Source organism: Passer domesticus, chromosome 26 (assembly GCF_036417665.1).
Source record: "Passer domesticus isolate bPasDom1 chromosome 26, bPasDom1.hap1, whole genome shotgun sequence".
NCBI classification, from domain to species: domain Eukaryota; kingdom Metazoa; phylum Chordata; class Aves; order Passeriformes; family Passeridae; genus Passer; species Passer domesticus.
The window spans coordinates 5,292,864-5,309,275 of record NC_087499.1 but is presented as its reverse complement, the minus strand read 5'-3'; the positions used below and the strand labels follow the sequence as shown (position 1 = coordinate 5,309,275).

Genomic DNA, 16,412 nt, shown 5'->3' with positions numbered 1-16,412 from the left:
TTAAAATTTAAAAGTTTAATAAAGGACAATAGGAGTCAGAGACAATAAAGCAAAGATTACAGCTGAGTGCATCTTGGCAATCACCCAAGAGCACACTGTTACTTCCAGGGATACCTCTTAAATACCTTTTCCATTACATCAGCCTGTTGCATATTCATAGATCCTTATACACATCCATAATCTAGTTGACATATTCTAAGAACTATTTTGCATGGCTCCTCCTTGGTATGCCTTTTTAGAGCATGTGTGTTTCTTGGCTGTGGTTTTGGTTCACTCTCTTGATCACTTCCAGTCTGGGCCTTGGTCCATACTTTCTTCAGATGGCAGATGCTGACAGTTGGCATATCAACAGCAGGGTCCTCATGACATGTTCACTGGATGTTATCCCCACCAAACAGACAGCTCATTCCTAACTGTATCAGATACCACTACTACTACGTCTCAGTTTTTGTTAATAGCAGAAATAAAAACAAAGTTATTTAAACACTGTACATATAGAATCCATTTTAATATTTGTGAAAAGCCAATACTATAATATGCATCTGTCGTGGTTTGGCCCGGAAATGTGTTTCTGGAAAGGTTTAAGTCGGGCCAATCAGTGGCCAAATTCAAAATTGGCATGTGATGTGGCCACTGAGGATCTGGATACGCCTCTGAGAACACACAGGGGTTAAAAGCAGGAGATTTCCAGAGAACTTCCTCTTTGGGAATCCGGCGTTGGTGAGTAGAGCCCGACCTCTCCCCTGCCCAGCTGCGTCTGGGTGGGGCAGGGGGAGGCCATGACAGGGAGGAGGCCGGGAGCCCCAAAAGGTGCAGAGGTGGAGGAGAACATGCAGGGGTTGATGAGACTTGGGATGTCTGGGCAGCCCCCCCCGAGAGAGGGACAGAGATTGTGCTGGCAGTTCAGCCAGCCAGAAGCAGGGGATGCGGCAGAGAGGTGCCTGGCAGCTGTGGGAGTCCTGGACAGGCAGAAGTGAAAATTTTAACCCCTTTTTTAGACTAATAGAAACCTTACAAATACTGAATCCTCCTGAATCAGGATGAGGTGAGAGAGAGAGATGAGAGATGAAATGGGCAAGCGTGAGGAAAGCTGGAAGAGGAGAGAAGAGTCCTGAGTGGAAGAGATAATAGAGTGGCCTTGGGCTGGACTCTTTCTTGTATAGCCATAGACAGACCCGTGTTTTTTCCCTGCGACCCAGAGACTGTATTTAAGGGGAGGCAACACCCGGGAGTCAAGAGTGAAGCAGCGGCGTGAACAGAAACAGCTGAGGAGGGCGTGGGATGCCCTCTGTCTCCACGGCCCCAGGGGGTGAAATATGGGGGGGACTGGTGTCCCAAAGTTGAGAGACTGCTGTTTCTGGAAGTGAGTGGAGCATCTTTAAACGGGGAGCCCTAAAAGCAGTCCTGGCCCATGTCCAGTGGTGAGAGCACTGGACATGGGGGGAGAAGTCACGAGGGCCGATGTTCTCTGGGTGGGGCCATGGGTGACACGGAAGCACAGGAGGTTTTAATTGTGCTTCCGGGGGAGGCCTATGAGGCAAGGGGGGACTCCTCTCTCCCTGATGGATTTGAGGGTTGATAATTTGAGGGGTGGTGAATCTGCGGAGAAAAGGGAGGGGGAGGAGGAAGGTCTCTGGAAGGATTTTATTTTTAGCTTAGTATGTGTTCCTTTTTAGATTTGTAATAAATAAAGTGTTGTGTTTTTCCCTCCATCCCCGAATGGGAGCCTGCTTTGTTCTGTTCCCGGGTCACATCTCACAGCAACCATTTTGGAAATATACCCTTCATGGGGGCCCTGGCATTGTGCCAGGGTCAAACCATGACAGCATCTCTAACAAACCCCCCTCTTATTATTTATAAATCACTTGGCTTGAGCAATATTTCTTATGCTTTGGACTATGTTGGTAATTAGCCAAATAAAACAAGGAATCAAAAAAAGAAGAAATATCCAAACCACTGTAGCACAGAAAAGGAAGAATAATTTCTTCCCCCAATGCATTATTCCACCAGCTAGTTTTTTTAACATTGGTTCCCAATTTTGGATCAGTACATGTGCTGTTTTTCCTCATGGTCACCTATTTGCAACAACCTGATATATTCAATTTTCCACAAACACCCCCTTCTTTAGACAATAGTTAGTTTAAAGCCAACCTATTCTGTTACATTATGGTTTTTGTTTGGCTTTGTTGAGTTGATATTAATTCCAATGCCCAACTGGTTATGTTTGTTATCATGGCTACAATTATTTGGAATTTTATAATACAATTCAGCATATTAATTTGGGTTGATACAGAGTTATACAGATTGCTGTGCTGGTTTTCCTTTTTTGCTTACTAATTGTTCTTTTATCAAATCTTGGACTCCACTCCTAAGGGCAAATGTGAAACAAATCCATCTCTCCCCTTTTGGACATTCACTTCCCAACTTATTACCACTTTTTCCTAAGTTTCTCGCAATGCAGTATTTTTCCCCATTTTGCCTACAGGTACTTAATTTGGATGGGTCATAGCAGTGACTGTTGACACGGGTGTGTGAAATAAAAGAGGAACTTTGATTTCTTTCCATGTCATGCTTTTGATAGTGTTTGTGACACGATTTTGCTGGTATCCCTAAAGATGAGTGACAGAAAAAGGAATAACAGAGGTCTGGTATGGCTTATACCCCCACCTCCCATGCCTATGGGGTTGCTGCCCACAGCAGGTGTAGATGATCTTCTTGGTGGCGAGTACAGCGGCCAATCCAGTCTTGCCCTCTTCTCCTTGTCACTCCCTTTTTGCTAATTTCCAGGCAAATCGTTTTTGACACTTAATTGCAGTGTCCTACTGTTCCTCAGATATCTCCCATTCAACAGGCACTAATAATTCCCATCCACAAAACAACGTTATTATTTCAGTTGCTTTGAGTTCTGTCTGGACAGGAGATAGGTTTGGTGCCCAACATTTCCTGCAATGAGAGCACTGATTGTGTAAACTACAATACCAAGTTTTTCCCCAATTTAAACATTTACATTTAACCCAGCATTTTAACCCAGCATGTCTGGTATTAGGATGAAGCAAACAGGGTATATGGTATGGCACTGATGGAAGTTGTAATTCCTCCTCCTCTTTGTGTAAGTCACAGGCTAAGACCAGAACGTGAGAATTCTCTGAACAAAATAGTCCTGATGCTCCTGTTTGGAGTTGAAGTATTCCTCCCCATGGGGGGTATCTGAGGTCTCTCAGGACTTGTCCAGACAGTACTTGAAACCACTGATATAACCTTGGCCTTGTATCTCAATTAACTGTGATTCTTTGTACATTCCTTGGATCATTTGGGTTCTCCCAGTTCATTACCACCCAGTCCCACCTTAAGAGTCAATTTGGTATCACCCGGTTTAAATGTGCTAGTCCACTCCTCAGGTTCCTTCACAGGTTCTTTGATTCTGCTGGCATGGATCCACTCGCTATTCCCTTGGCTTGGACTGCTGCCTCAGTTGTCAGTAGTACCTGAAAAGGACTTCTTAATAGCACAGGAACAGTAACTGGAGGAAAGGCAACTCTACATCAGGCTTTGCCATTAGCATTCTTCAAAACTTTCTGGGTAACAAGGTTTTTTGGTTTTCTTTTTGGCCACAGCTGCTTGTTCTTGTTGTACCCAGGTGGGTGTTCAGCTGCGCTAGGCTGTTCAGCTCTTGGGATCATGTAAAGGACACTTCTCCTAGAGAAAAACGGACTTGTCGTGCTTAGGATGCTGCCTTCTTTCTAAGACAGGAAGCCTTAACAGCTCTAAAGGGAAAACTCAGTGGCAAATTCCTCTTCTTGTGAGCCACAATTAGTTAAACAAAACAAACAAGAAACCTCAAAAAACTCCCCCCCCCCCAAAAAAAAGAAACCAACAACAAAAACAAAACAAACCCCAAAACAAAAAAACTCCAAAAGACCAAAACCAAACCAAACCAACAAAAAAATCCCTAAAAACCAAAAGCAAAAATCCAGGCCAGTCTTAACATCTACTGCCTTGTACCCTTTTGAGGTAATTATTTAGCTGTTTAGCCTCCACAGAGCCATTCTTCTAACAGTTTCTCAGAGTAAAATCCCCCATCCTAACAGCAAAAAAATAAGAAAGAAAAAGAAAAAAAAAGAATCTTGCTTTAAGAGAACAAAAATAAATGACTTGGTGAGGTGTCGGAACCCAGAGCATCTCTCTGGATGCCCTGGATGTCTCAGAGCCCTGGCAGGGGCTCAGAGACCCTGGCAGGAAGCCAAAGACACCTGAATGTGAGGAAATGAGAGAATTTCAGGCCTGAATGGTGAGGGGATGATATTCACTTGATAAAACTTGAATTATAATGCACTGTACAGGGGGGGTTTTATATGTTGTACAGGGGGGTTTGAAATCCTGTGCATGGGTCGGGAGTCCCAAGATGGAGGAATTTGGGCGTGCCCTGTCCTTCTTTCTTCTCCTTGGCATCCATGTTCAGGATGATGTTGGCATGTGTGGATTGGTTCATGGTGAAGGTACACTTGCCAACAAGGGCGAAAAGTATTGGAAATTGAAGGTAAATATCTTATATGCAGTTTTTACTATAAAAGAGACAACTGCCCCATGGGCGGGAGAGAGTGCCCTTGGCTGTCTTGCTGATCAGACCTCGGCTGGACAGACAGAAAAACTTTGGAGATAAGGAACAATAAACTCAACTGAAGACCAAAAGCAAGAGTCCAGACTCCTTCTTCAAAGCACGGCCTGCCCAGAACCACCTTTTCCCGTGCTGGGGCAGAGACGAGTGACAGCCGACCCCGGCAGTGAGATTTTGAGAATTAGTGAGAGATCAAGGCTATCTCTGCCATGGTCTCATTGCTTATTCTCACGCCACCCCCCCTTCTCTCTCTGTTCACTTTCACGCTGTCTCTTCCTCCTCTCCTGCTGCCACGATACCACAGCGGCCCTGGCAAGGGCCAGCTCGCAGCTCCCTCTGGGAGCAGGGGGGCTCGCAGACAGCCCCCTCTGTGGGGACCTTGTGGGTGTGCCTCACTTCCCTTTCACCCCTTCCTTCTCTCTCTCTCTCGACCCACCTACTGGGGTTGGGGCTGCTGCCCTGGGCTGGGGACCCCAGCAGGCTGGGAGCCAACCCCCCTGGCAGCTCCGCCACTGAGCCAGCCGCGCTCCTCAGCAGCAAACTGTGCAAACCGTGCCCAGCGCCGCTGCCGGGCTGGCCAGCGTGTCCGGCAACCCCGCACCCTCTGAGACCCCGGCAGCACCAAGGCAGCTACCGAACCCCAGGGGCACCCCACGCACACCCGCGCCCCGCGCCGCCTCCACCGCGTGGGCGAACACTGGAAGTTGCCAGGCCGGGCCACCCACATGGATCTGCAACTACTGCAGCCCCGAGACTCTGCTGCTTGCACAAGAGTGGTCAAACACCCCACAACCTCAACATCCCCCACCCTGACGTCCCCAGGTATTCTTTTTCTTTAATAAACATTTGGATGAACCATCAACATATATATTTTCCCCCTCTAGGAGGGCTTGTTCTGCTACTTCCTCCTGAACTGCAGTTTGGTATTGCACAATTTCTGAACAATCATGTGTTAATGTACCTTTTTGTTTGCCAAAAAAATTGAGCTGGATTCAAACTTTTTTTACTTCTAGTGTTATCATTACGTCTTAGGAGTCTGCTCACCATTTTTTCCCGGCCTTTTCTTTTTTTTTTTTTTCTTTTTTGATTTTAACATATTTTGGACCACATGAGGCGTACACACAACTACTTTATTTCAAAGAGTTTATCCATAGCCCTTTCCTCTTCTGGTATAACCTCTATTCCCAGCTGGATTTGTAAATACTTTCCCAAGAAGTTGACACCTGCTCCAGGAACTAAGAAGACATCTCCTACCCCCATTCTGGTTTCCCCTTCAATTACTACATTTTTAATGATGGAGATTTTAAACCCTTCTCCTCTTTCCCCTGCCATTCCACTGTGACCCCACCCACATCATATCCTCCTGGAACATCTACTACCTAAGTTCTCTCTGCATCAGTATGAACTATAAATTCTAATACTTCCTCTTGGGGACCTACTTTTAATGTTATAAAATGCTCCAGACACTATCCATCCCTCAGAAAACAGTGTCACATTCATATTTTCTGAAAAATCCCTTTACCCACGATTTTTCTCCTAAGAAGATGAGAAGCCTCAGAGAAAAAAAAGAAAACAATATTATCTCATTTGCTTCTCCTCTGTTTTGCTGCTTTGGAATGCAGTTGGAGATTGTTTATCCAACAGGTGATTGTTTCATTAGTTTCTAATGTAAATTATTTTGACTCATTAGCCAATCAGAGTCAAGCTGTGTCTGGGCTCTGAAAAGAGTCACAAGTTTTTCATTATTATCTTGTTAACCTTCTGTAAGTATCCTTTCTGCATTTTTAATATCATATAATTTAGAATTCTTTAATCTAGTATCTTAAAATAGTAAATAAACCTTCTGAAAACACAAAGTCAAATTCATCATTCCTTCCTTCCTTCGTCAGGTACCCTCCAAATACAACAAAACAGAGCCCGTGTTCCTCCCTCCCTCACCGGGCACACCCCCTGAACCATCCCCAGGCCTCCTCCCCAGTGAGGGTGACCTCCCCTGCTGCAGCAGGAACAGGCACCCCCAGTCCTCTCCCGGGACCCTGACCACGCTGGGGCTCTGTCTCCTTCTTGAACCTCCCCCACAGATACAGAGGGAGCTGAAATCACTGAGGGAACAGAGACCAGGCTGAAAGTTGGCTGTAAAGCTAGATCCAAAAGGGGACGGAGGCAGGAGCAGAATTCAACAGCGTAGCTGGAATCAGCAAAGAAACAGGGGTAGGTACATGAGCAGTCAGCTGGGGAGAAGCCACAGCAGGGAGAGGAGTGATCATGCCCAGTGGGTGAGGAGGGCTGAAGCTCTTGGCTCAGACAGAGAAGCTGGTATGGGTAGGGAGACTGGAGCTTCTGGCACGAGCAGAGAAACTGGAGACAGGGAGAGACAGTATTCCCAGAGGGTCCCTGCTCTCTTCTCTGGTTCCTTATCTCATTTCCCCAGGACCCCACCTCACTCGTCCCTGCTACAATCCATTCCCCTGACACCTGAACATTCCTCACAGCACACAAAAAACCTTCCTTTCCAATACTCTCCCACACAATCCACTTGCCTCCAGAAAATAAAGTTAAGCAATCTATATTACATAGACTTTCATTCATCCATACTCATCCACTTTTATTTATTTACTACATCTCACTCACTCCCACTCATAAGAGAACAACACAAAAATAAGGTACCTTTGTTCTCAAGTCACTTGTTAATATCCACCCACAGGTTTTATAAAATCTCAGAATGGTTTTGGCCAACCCTGGATTTTCTGGGGTATCCCTCAGTCCCGCACTGTTGTTCAACCCTGGATTCTCTTGGGCATCTTTATCCCTATATCCAGCAAAATTTTAGGAGCCTCCTCCACTTTTTATCCCGCTTTCCCAGTGGATTGCACCAGGAAAACCTTTGGCTTCCTCTCTCCAAGGGGTCCCACCCCTTCCCTGACACCCAGTCCCAGTTACCCCGGGGGATTCTCTCACTCCTTTTATCTTTTGCTTTGTCTCTTTACCAGCTGTTTTTCTCATGGAAGAATGGAACTGCAGCGTGGGAGACTCATCACCCACTCTGCAGGTGTGTGATAACCAGCCTGTGTCTCATTCATACACACACTCATCCCCCCATACCTTCTCCCCCACTCCCCCAAAGAGTACTTACAATCCTCTTTTTCTTCTTTGAGTCTTCATGCATAACAATTTTCGGCTTCCACAGTTTCAGGGAAGAGCCTTCCCCCTTTTCTTTGCTTTTTGTGTCTCCTTTTGTCCACAAGGTTTCAACCTCCAAACGCTGATCTCATCAGAAGAAGCAAGAGGGTATGCATGTGTTTCCACAGATACTGGAGTACCATGGGTACCTGCGGGAGTAACTATGACTCTCTTGAGAGAGGATATACCATCCCCTCCCTGTCGTTGGACTCGCCACCCAACGGCAGATTCATGATTCGCTGAAACAAAAAAGTTTGGTACAGTTCTGTGCTGTTGCCTAAAGCCTTGTCCACAGGCTTATGTTGGACAAAAATTGGCAGTTTGGGAGAGGGCCAGCTGCTAACTAATTCATCCCTCACTTGGACTTGTCATTTCATTCTATTCCGGACTGACGTGATGGTACAATCACTGGCTTTGCGGTACATATCGATTGGCACTCAGACTGACCCTTTAGATCTTGTGGTCAAAGATGCCAAAGTTCCATCTAAACCCTCAGTGCCCAGGGAAGAGGGAATCAATCTGGTTTGTCAAGAGTTTTTTAACTCTGTAATTGAAGTTGAGCATGGATTCTATCCTGGAAAGGCATGGGAGGGCTTGGCAAAACTCCCTGAGCCATACGAGATCGTTCCTTTGGAACCGGCTCAAGAGGGGGCTGAGTGCCCAGCTCTGTGGCTGCAGAGGAGCCTAAAACACCAGAAGCTCCTCCCGGGTCTAGTGACGGAGGTGCATCAACAAGAACACCTGTTGTATCTGTACCTGACAAAAATCCATCTTGTCCCCGTTGCTTAACCCGGTTCACCAGGATGTTGGGCCTGATTGACCATCTGAAAAGGGCACACGGGCAAAAAAAGGTCATCTTCAAGTGCTCGAAATGTGGTAAACAAAATCTTAATTACCACAGTATAGCCTGTCACGTGCCACGTTGTAAAGGTGCGGTATGTGTGGTTCCTACGGGCGAATGGGTTTGTGAGGTATGCCAACGTGGGTTCACCACCAAGATTGGCCTGGGCCAACACAAGAGATTGCAACATCCTCTTGTGCGAAATTTGGAACGGATTGAGGCTTCCCACCCCAAAGTGTCACCATTGAGGGGGGCCCACAAAAAGGTATGGACTGAGGAGGAGGAGGCTCTCCTTGTACAATTGGCGGAAATGTTCGCCGGTAAGCGTAATATCAACCAACTTATTGCGGAGCATATTCCATCTAAAACGGCCAAGCAGATCAGTGATAAGAGGCGCCTTCTGGGGAAAGGTCCCTCGGTTAAACACCAGAAAGAACCGGAAGGTGGGAGTAGAGTTGTACAACAAACTCGGTCTGCTAAAGGGCCAAAAGAGGGACAGTTGAAGCTCCACTATCAAGATGCTATCAGGATGGGCCTATCGGCTGGCAGATTCGCCAGGTACAAGGAGGCCTTTGATAAAGTATTAAAGGGGCAAAATCCGCAGGAGGTGGTGAATGAAGTTTTTGCTGAGTTTCAAAGTAGCCTGGATGTGCAGGGACCTAAAAGATCAAACAGGGGACGGAGATCTCAGAAGGGCCATGGTCGAGATGCATCCAAAATAACAACTAATTGGATGCGTAAGAGGGCGATTAGAAGGGGAAAATTCCTCCATTTCCAGATGTTGTATGAGTTACATAGAAGGTGTCTGGCGCACATTATTCTGGACAGCTCGGACACCTTGCAGTGCCAATTACCATCGAGTGTTGTCCACGAATACTTTAAGATACGATGGGATACATCTGGAGAGTTCGGTGGTCTGGTAGACTTTCCTCCACATGCGGAGGCAGATAACACCGTGTTTAAGGGCCTTATCACTGAAAAAGAGATTGAAAAGAACGTGACTGAGATGTCTAAGTCCTCCGCTCCTGGGCCAGATGGGATTAGCTTGGGTCATCTCATTAAAAAAGACCCAGGGTTTTCCCAGTTAACTGAGATCTTTAACCTCTGGCTCCTCGCTGGCACAATCCCAGACGCGCTGTGGGACTGCCGCACAGTTTTGATACCCAAGTCGTCCGAACCGGAGAGGCTTGGTGATATCAATAACTGGAGGCCTATCACCATTGGATCTGTGGTGTTCAGGCTGTTCTCCAGGATCGCTAATGCAAGACTGTGCAAGGCATGTCCTATTAATCCCCGTCAAAGGGGTTTCATCTACGCGTCAGTGTGTGCTGAAAACCTCAAGTTATTACAACTTGTGGTAAAGTACGCGAAAAGGGAGCACAAACATCTGGGGGTGGTGTTTGTGGACATCGCCAAGGCATTTGACACCGTTAACCATCAGCACGTAATTGAAGGTCTTGTGCAGAGAGGGGTTGATCCGCATATCGTTAAGGTGGTAAGGGAAATGTACGAAAATATTAAAACGTACATCTCCCTTGGAAGAGAAAAAAATGGATCCTATTTACATTCACTCCGGTGTTAAGCAAGGTGATCCAATGTCACCTCTGCTGTTCAATCTCGTGATAGATCCCCTTCTATGTAAACTCGAAAGCGAAGGCGAAGGTTTCCATCATGGCGAATTAAAAATTACAGCCATGGCATTTGCTGATGATCTGGTACTCCTGAGTGATTCCTGGGAAGGTATGGATTGTAACATCAAAATTTTGGAGTCCTTTTGTGATCTTACTGGCCTCCGGACTCAGGGAAATAAATGTCATGGTTTTTATATCAAGCTCACTCGGGACTCATACACGATCAACGACTGTCCCCCATGGGAAATCAAGGGTTCCCCCCTGAGGATGATCGACCCAGGATCCTCAGAGAAATATCTTGGTACATGGATCGACCCCTGGACGGGTTTTGCAGACTCAGGTTTGACGGAGAAACTTACAGATTGGTTACATCGGATTGGAAGCTCACCCCTCAAACCCCTTCAGAAAGTCGAGATACTCAGAACCTATACCATCCAGAGGCTGGTATACTTGGCTGATCATACCGAGGTTAACATGGGCCCTTTGGAAATCCTTGACCTACTGATTCGTAAAGCGGTTAAGGAATGGCTCCATCTTCCACCGAGCACATGCGATGCGATCTTGTATTAGAGTTTTAAAGATGGAGGTTTGGGTCTCATCAGGTTAGCGGCGCTCATTCCAAGTATTCAAGCGAGAAGACTGCATAGATTGGCACAGTCTTCTGATGTGGCTCTTTTAGATTTCCTCAAAGGCGAACATCTGGAATTGTTGTTTGAAAGACTATGGATAAGAGCTGGCGGGAGAAAAGAGTCCATCCCGCAAATCTGGGAGCCCATACCAGGGTTAGAAGGTGGTGGTGATGAAAGCCGATCAGAATGGGAGGTTCCCGCTCCTAAGATCCGCTATCCTAAACCATGTAATTGGCGGAAGACTGAGTTTCAAAAGTGGATACAACTGGTTGCCCAGGGCCATGGTATTGAAAATTTTGAGAACGATAACATCAGTAATGCCTGGATTAGGCATTACAGAGGCATACCTCATCGGAAATTCATTACTGCCCTACAAATAAGAGCTAACGTCTACCCAAGAAGAGAGTTCCTGGCGAGGGGTAGGCGGGAGAATATCGTTCAATCGTGTCGGCATTGTGGAGCCAGGTTCGAAACTGTTGCCCACATTGTCGGGACTTGTCCAATCACACAGAATGCCAGGATTAAAAGACACAATAACATCTGTGAAATTCTTAGCAAGGAAGCTAAGAAGGCGGATTGGACAGTCTTTCAGGAACCACACTTGTGGGATGAAGTGAATGAATTGTTTAAACCTGATTTGATATTCGTAAGAGACTCTAAAGCGATTGTTGTGGACGTGACAGTTCGCTATGAGCACAGTAATACTTCATTGAGGGAGGCCGCCGCAGAAAAGGCGAAGAAATATCAGCGTCTTCATCAGCAAATTCAACATTTAACAAATGCGGTGGACATTAAATATGTAGGCTTCCCCATGGGGGCCCGTGGAAAGTGGTACCCTAAGAATGCTGAGCTGCTTTCGGCCCTTGGTCTCTCCAAAACGAGGCTGGAGAGGACCGCTAGGGCCCTGGTATCCCAGGTTCTGTTTGCCTCAGTAGATATAGTACATATTTTTGTGAGCAAAGCCAGATCGATTGTACCCCTGTAGAATTAATAAAGACTTGGGCCCCTCCCCCTGGCTGGATCGCTGGACAGTGGAATCGGTTTTGGGTGGGAGGGGTTCATCCTTCATAACCGTGTCGTAAGGCCCATATTTGGGCTTTAAATTCTAATTTGGTCCTTTAGGTGGACGGGCCACCTTACTTAACCCGGAAAAGAGACATATATAATTTATATGTGCTTATTAAATGTGAGGTCATAGTTGCTAACTGGGCTTTGCTGAGGAAGTCGCGCCTTCTCGTGGCCCCGCCGGATACCCTTGTGGTAACTAAGTCGACTTCTGCCCCAGTGTGAGAGAGGGGGTCTATCAGCCCTCCCTGTCGTTGGACTTGCCACCCAACGGCAGTTTCACGATCTGCTGAAACAAAAAAAGTCTGGTACAGACGTGTGCTGTTGCCTAGAGCCTTGTCCATGGGCTTGTGTTGGACAAAGCTGGCAGTTTGGGAGAGGGCCAGCTGCTAACTAATTCATCCCTCACTTGGACTTGTCATTTTAATTTGATCCGGAGTGACGTGATGGTGCAATCACTGGCTTTGCGTTATATATCGACTGGTACTCAAACTGACCCTCTAGATCTCGTGGTCAAAGATGCCAAAGTTCCATCTATACCCTCAGTCCCAAGGGAAGAGCGACTCAATCTGATTGGTCTAGAGTTTTTTAACTCTGCAATTGAAGCTGAGGGAGGATTTCATCTTGGAAGTTTATGGGAGGGTCTGGCAAAACTCCCTGAGCCGTATGAGAACGTTCCTTTGGAATTGGCTCAAGAGGAGGCCGAGTGCCTGGGTGGGGCTATAGAAGAGCTTAAAACACCAGAGGCTCTTCCCGGGTCTAGTGATGGAGGTGCAACAACAAGAACACCTGTTGTCTCAGTACCTGACAAAAATCCATCTTGTCCCCGTTGCTTAACCCGGTTTACTAGGATGTCGGGCCTGACTGACCACCTAAAGAGGGCACACGGGCAGAAAAAGGTCATCTTTAAGTGCTCGAAGTGTGGTAAACAAAATCTTAATTACCACAGTATAGTCTGTCACGTGCCAAGGTGTAAGAGTACGGTGTGTGTGGTTCCCATGGGCGAATGGGTCTGTGAGGTATGCCAGCGTGGTTTTGCCACCAAGATTGGCCTGGGCCAACACAAGAGAATACAACATCCTCTTGTGAGAAACTTGGAACGGATTGAGGCCTCCCATCCCAAAGTGTCATCGAGGGGGGCCCACAAAAGGGTATGGACTGAGGGGGAGGAGGCTCACCTTGTACAATTGGCGGAAATGTACGCCGGTAAACGTAATATTAATCATCTTATCACAGAGCACATTCCATCTAAAACAGCTAAGCAGATCAGTGATAAGAGGCGCCTTCTGGGGAAAGGTCCCTCTGTAAAAGATCAGACTGAACCGGAAGGTGGGAGTAGGGTTGTATATCAAACTAGGTCTGCTAAAGCGCCAAAAGAGGGACAGTTGAAGCTCCATTATCAGGATGCCATCAGGACGGGTTTATCAGCTGGCAGGTTCGCCAGGTATAAAGAGGCCTTCGAAAAAGTACTAAAGGGTCAAAATCCTCAAGAGGTGGTGAATGATGTTTTTGCGGAGTTTCAAAGTAGCCTGGATCTGCCGGGCCATAGAAGATCAAACGGGACGGAAATCACAGAGGGGTCATGGTCAAGATACATCCAAAACAACAACTAATTGGATGCGAAAAATGCTATTAGAAGAGGGAAATTTCTTCGTTTTCAGACGTTGTATGAGTTACATAGAAGGCGTCTGGCGCGCATTATTCTGGACAGCTCAGACACCTTGCAGTGCCAGTTACCATCGGGTGTTGTCCACGAACACTTTAAGATACGATGGGATACTTCTGGGGAGTTTGGTGGCCTGGTGAATTTCCCTCCGCATGCGGAGGCAGACAACACCGTGTTTAAGGGCCTAATTACTGAAAAAGAGATTGAGAAAAACGCGAATGAGATGTCTAAATCCTCTGCTCCTGGGCCAGATGGGATTACTTTGGGTCATCTCATTAAAAAAGACCCAGGGTCTTCCCAGTTGACCGAGATCTTCAACCTCTGGCTCCTTACTGGCACAATCCCAGACACGCTGTGGGACTGCCGCACAGTTTTCATACCCAAGTCCTCCGAAATGGAGAAGCTTGGTGATATCAATAACTGGAGGCCTATCACCATTGGTTCTGAGGTGATCAGGCTGTTCTCCAGGATCGCCACTGCGAGATTGTGTAAGGCATGTCCTATTAACCCCCGTCAAAGGGGTTTCATCTACGCGTCAGGTTGTGATGAAAACCTCAAGTTACTACAACTTGTGGTGAAATATGCGAAAAGGGAGCATAAACATCTGGCGGTGGTGTTCGTGGACATTGCCAAGGCCTTTGACACCGTTAGTCATCAGCATGTAATTGAGGGTCTCGTTCAGAGAGGGGTCGACCTGCACGTTGTTAAGTTGGTAAGGGAAATGTACGAAGATATTAAAACATACATCTCCCTTGGAAGGGAAAAAATAGATCCCATTTACATTCGCTCTGGTGTTAAGCAAGGCGATCCTATGTCACCTTTGCTGTTCAATCTTGCGATAGATCTCCTTCTATGTAAACTCGAAAGTGAGGGTGAAGGTTTCCATCATGGTGATTTGAAATTTACGGCCATGGCATTTGCTGATGATCTTGTACTGCTGAGTGATTCCTGGGAGGGTATGAATTGTAACATCAAAATTTTGGAGTCCTTTTGTGATCTTACTGGCCTCCGGACTCAGGGTGAAAAATGTCATGGCTTTTATATCAAGCTGACTCGGGACTCATATACGATCAATGATTGTCCCCCATGGGAAATCAAGGGTTCCCCCTGCAAATGATTGACCCATGATGCTCAGAGAAATATCTTGGTACATGGATCGACCCCTGGACTGGCTTTGCAGACTCAGGTTTGTCGGAGAAGCTCATAGACTGGTTACATCGGATTGGAAGTTCACCCCTCAAACCCCTTCAGAAAGTCGAGATACTCAGGACCTATACCATCCAAAGGCTAGTATACTTGGCTGATCATACTGAGGTGAACATGGGCCTTCTGGAACTCCTTGACCTGCTGATCCATAAAGTGGTTAAGGAATGGCTTCATCTTCCACCGAGTACGTGCGATGCGATTTTGTATTAGAGTTTTAAAGATGGAGGTCTGGGTCTCATCAGGTTAGCGGCGCTTATTCCAAGTATTCAAGCGAGAAGACTGCACAGATTAGCGCAGTCTTCTGATGTGGCTCTGTTGGGTTTTCTTAAAGGTGAACATCTGGAATTGTTATTTGAAAAATTGTTGATAAGAGCTGGTGGGAAAAAAGAGTCCATCCCGCAAATTTGGGACCCCATACCAAGGTTAGAAGGTGGTGGCGATGAAAGCCAACCAGAGTGGGAGGTACCCAGTCCTAAGGTTAGCTATCCGAAACCTTGCAACTGGTGGAAAGTCGAGTTTCAAAAATGCATTCATCTGGTGGCCCAGGGACACGGTATCGAGAATTTTGAGAATGATGATATCAGTGATGCCTGGATTAGGCATTACAGGGGCATACCTCAGCATAAACTTATTACGGCCCTACAACTAAGAGCCAATGTCTACGCAACAAGAGAATTCCTGGCGGGGGGTTGACAGGAGAACATTGTTCAATCATGCCGGCATTGTGGTGCCAGGTTTGAATCTGTCGCTCACATTGTCGGGACCTGTCCAATCACGCAAGACGCCAGGATTAAGAGACACAATGCGATCTATGAAGTTCTTAGCAATGCAGCTAAGAAGGCAGATTGGACGGTCTTTCAGGAACCACACCTCCGAGATGGTGTTAATGAACTGTTTAAACCAGACCTGATATTTGTAAAGGAATCTAAAGCGATTGTGTTTGACATGAGCACAGTAATTCCTCACTGAGGGAAGCTGCGGCAGAAAAAGCTAAGAAATACCAGAGACTTCACCCGCAAATACAGCAATTAACTAATGCGGCGGATATTGATAATGTAGGCTTCCCCGTGGGGGCCCGTGGAAAGTGGTATCTTAAGAACGCTGAGCTGCTTTCGGCCCTCAGTCTCTCCAAAACGAGGCTGGAGAAGACTGCTAGGGCCCTGGCATCCCAGGTTCTGTTTGCCTCTGTAGATATTGTTCACATATTTGTGAGCAAAGCCAGGTCGATTGTACCCCTGTAGCTTGAATAAATCTTTAGGCGCCTTCCCCTGGCTAGTTCGCTGGACAGTGGAATCGGTTTGGGTGGGAGGGGCTCATCCTTCATAACCGCGTCATAAAGCCCATATTTGGGCTTTAAATTCTAATTGGGACTTTTAGGTGGACGGGCCACCTTACTTAACCTGGAAAAGAGACATATATAATTTATATGTGTCCGCCCTGATTTGCGACACCAAAACCAGCATGTGGCCAGCTGGCAACCTCCGAATGATGATCAAGATGACAACCATCAATCATGAGTGGGGAGTGGACATTCCATCCTTTCTTGGCTTCTGAAAAAGTACTGTTGACAGGCTAAGAC

General features: G+C 46.6%; 1 long non-coding RNA gene across 1 annotated transcript; it reads right to left on the bottom strand.

Moving 5' to 3' along the window:
* Window positions 1–15,555, bottom strand: LOC135286346 (uncharacterized). Its single transcript, XR_010350711.1, has 2 exons — window positions 9,491–15,555; window positions 1–8,619 (listed from the first exon to the last, which is right to left on the bottom strand). It is a non-coding gene; the product is annotated as an uncharacterized LOC135286346 (long non-coding RNA).
* Window positions 15,556–16,412: the final 857 nt, after the last annotated feature.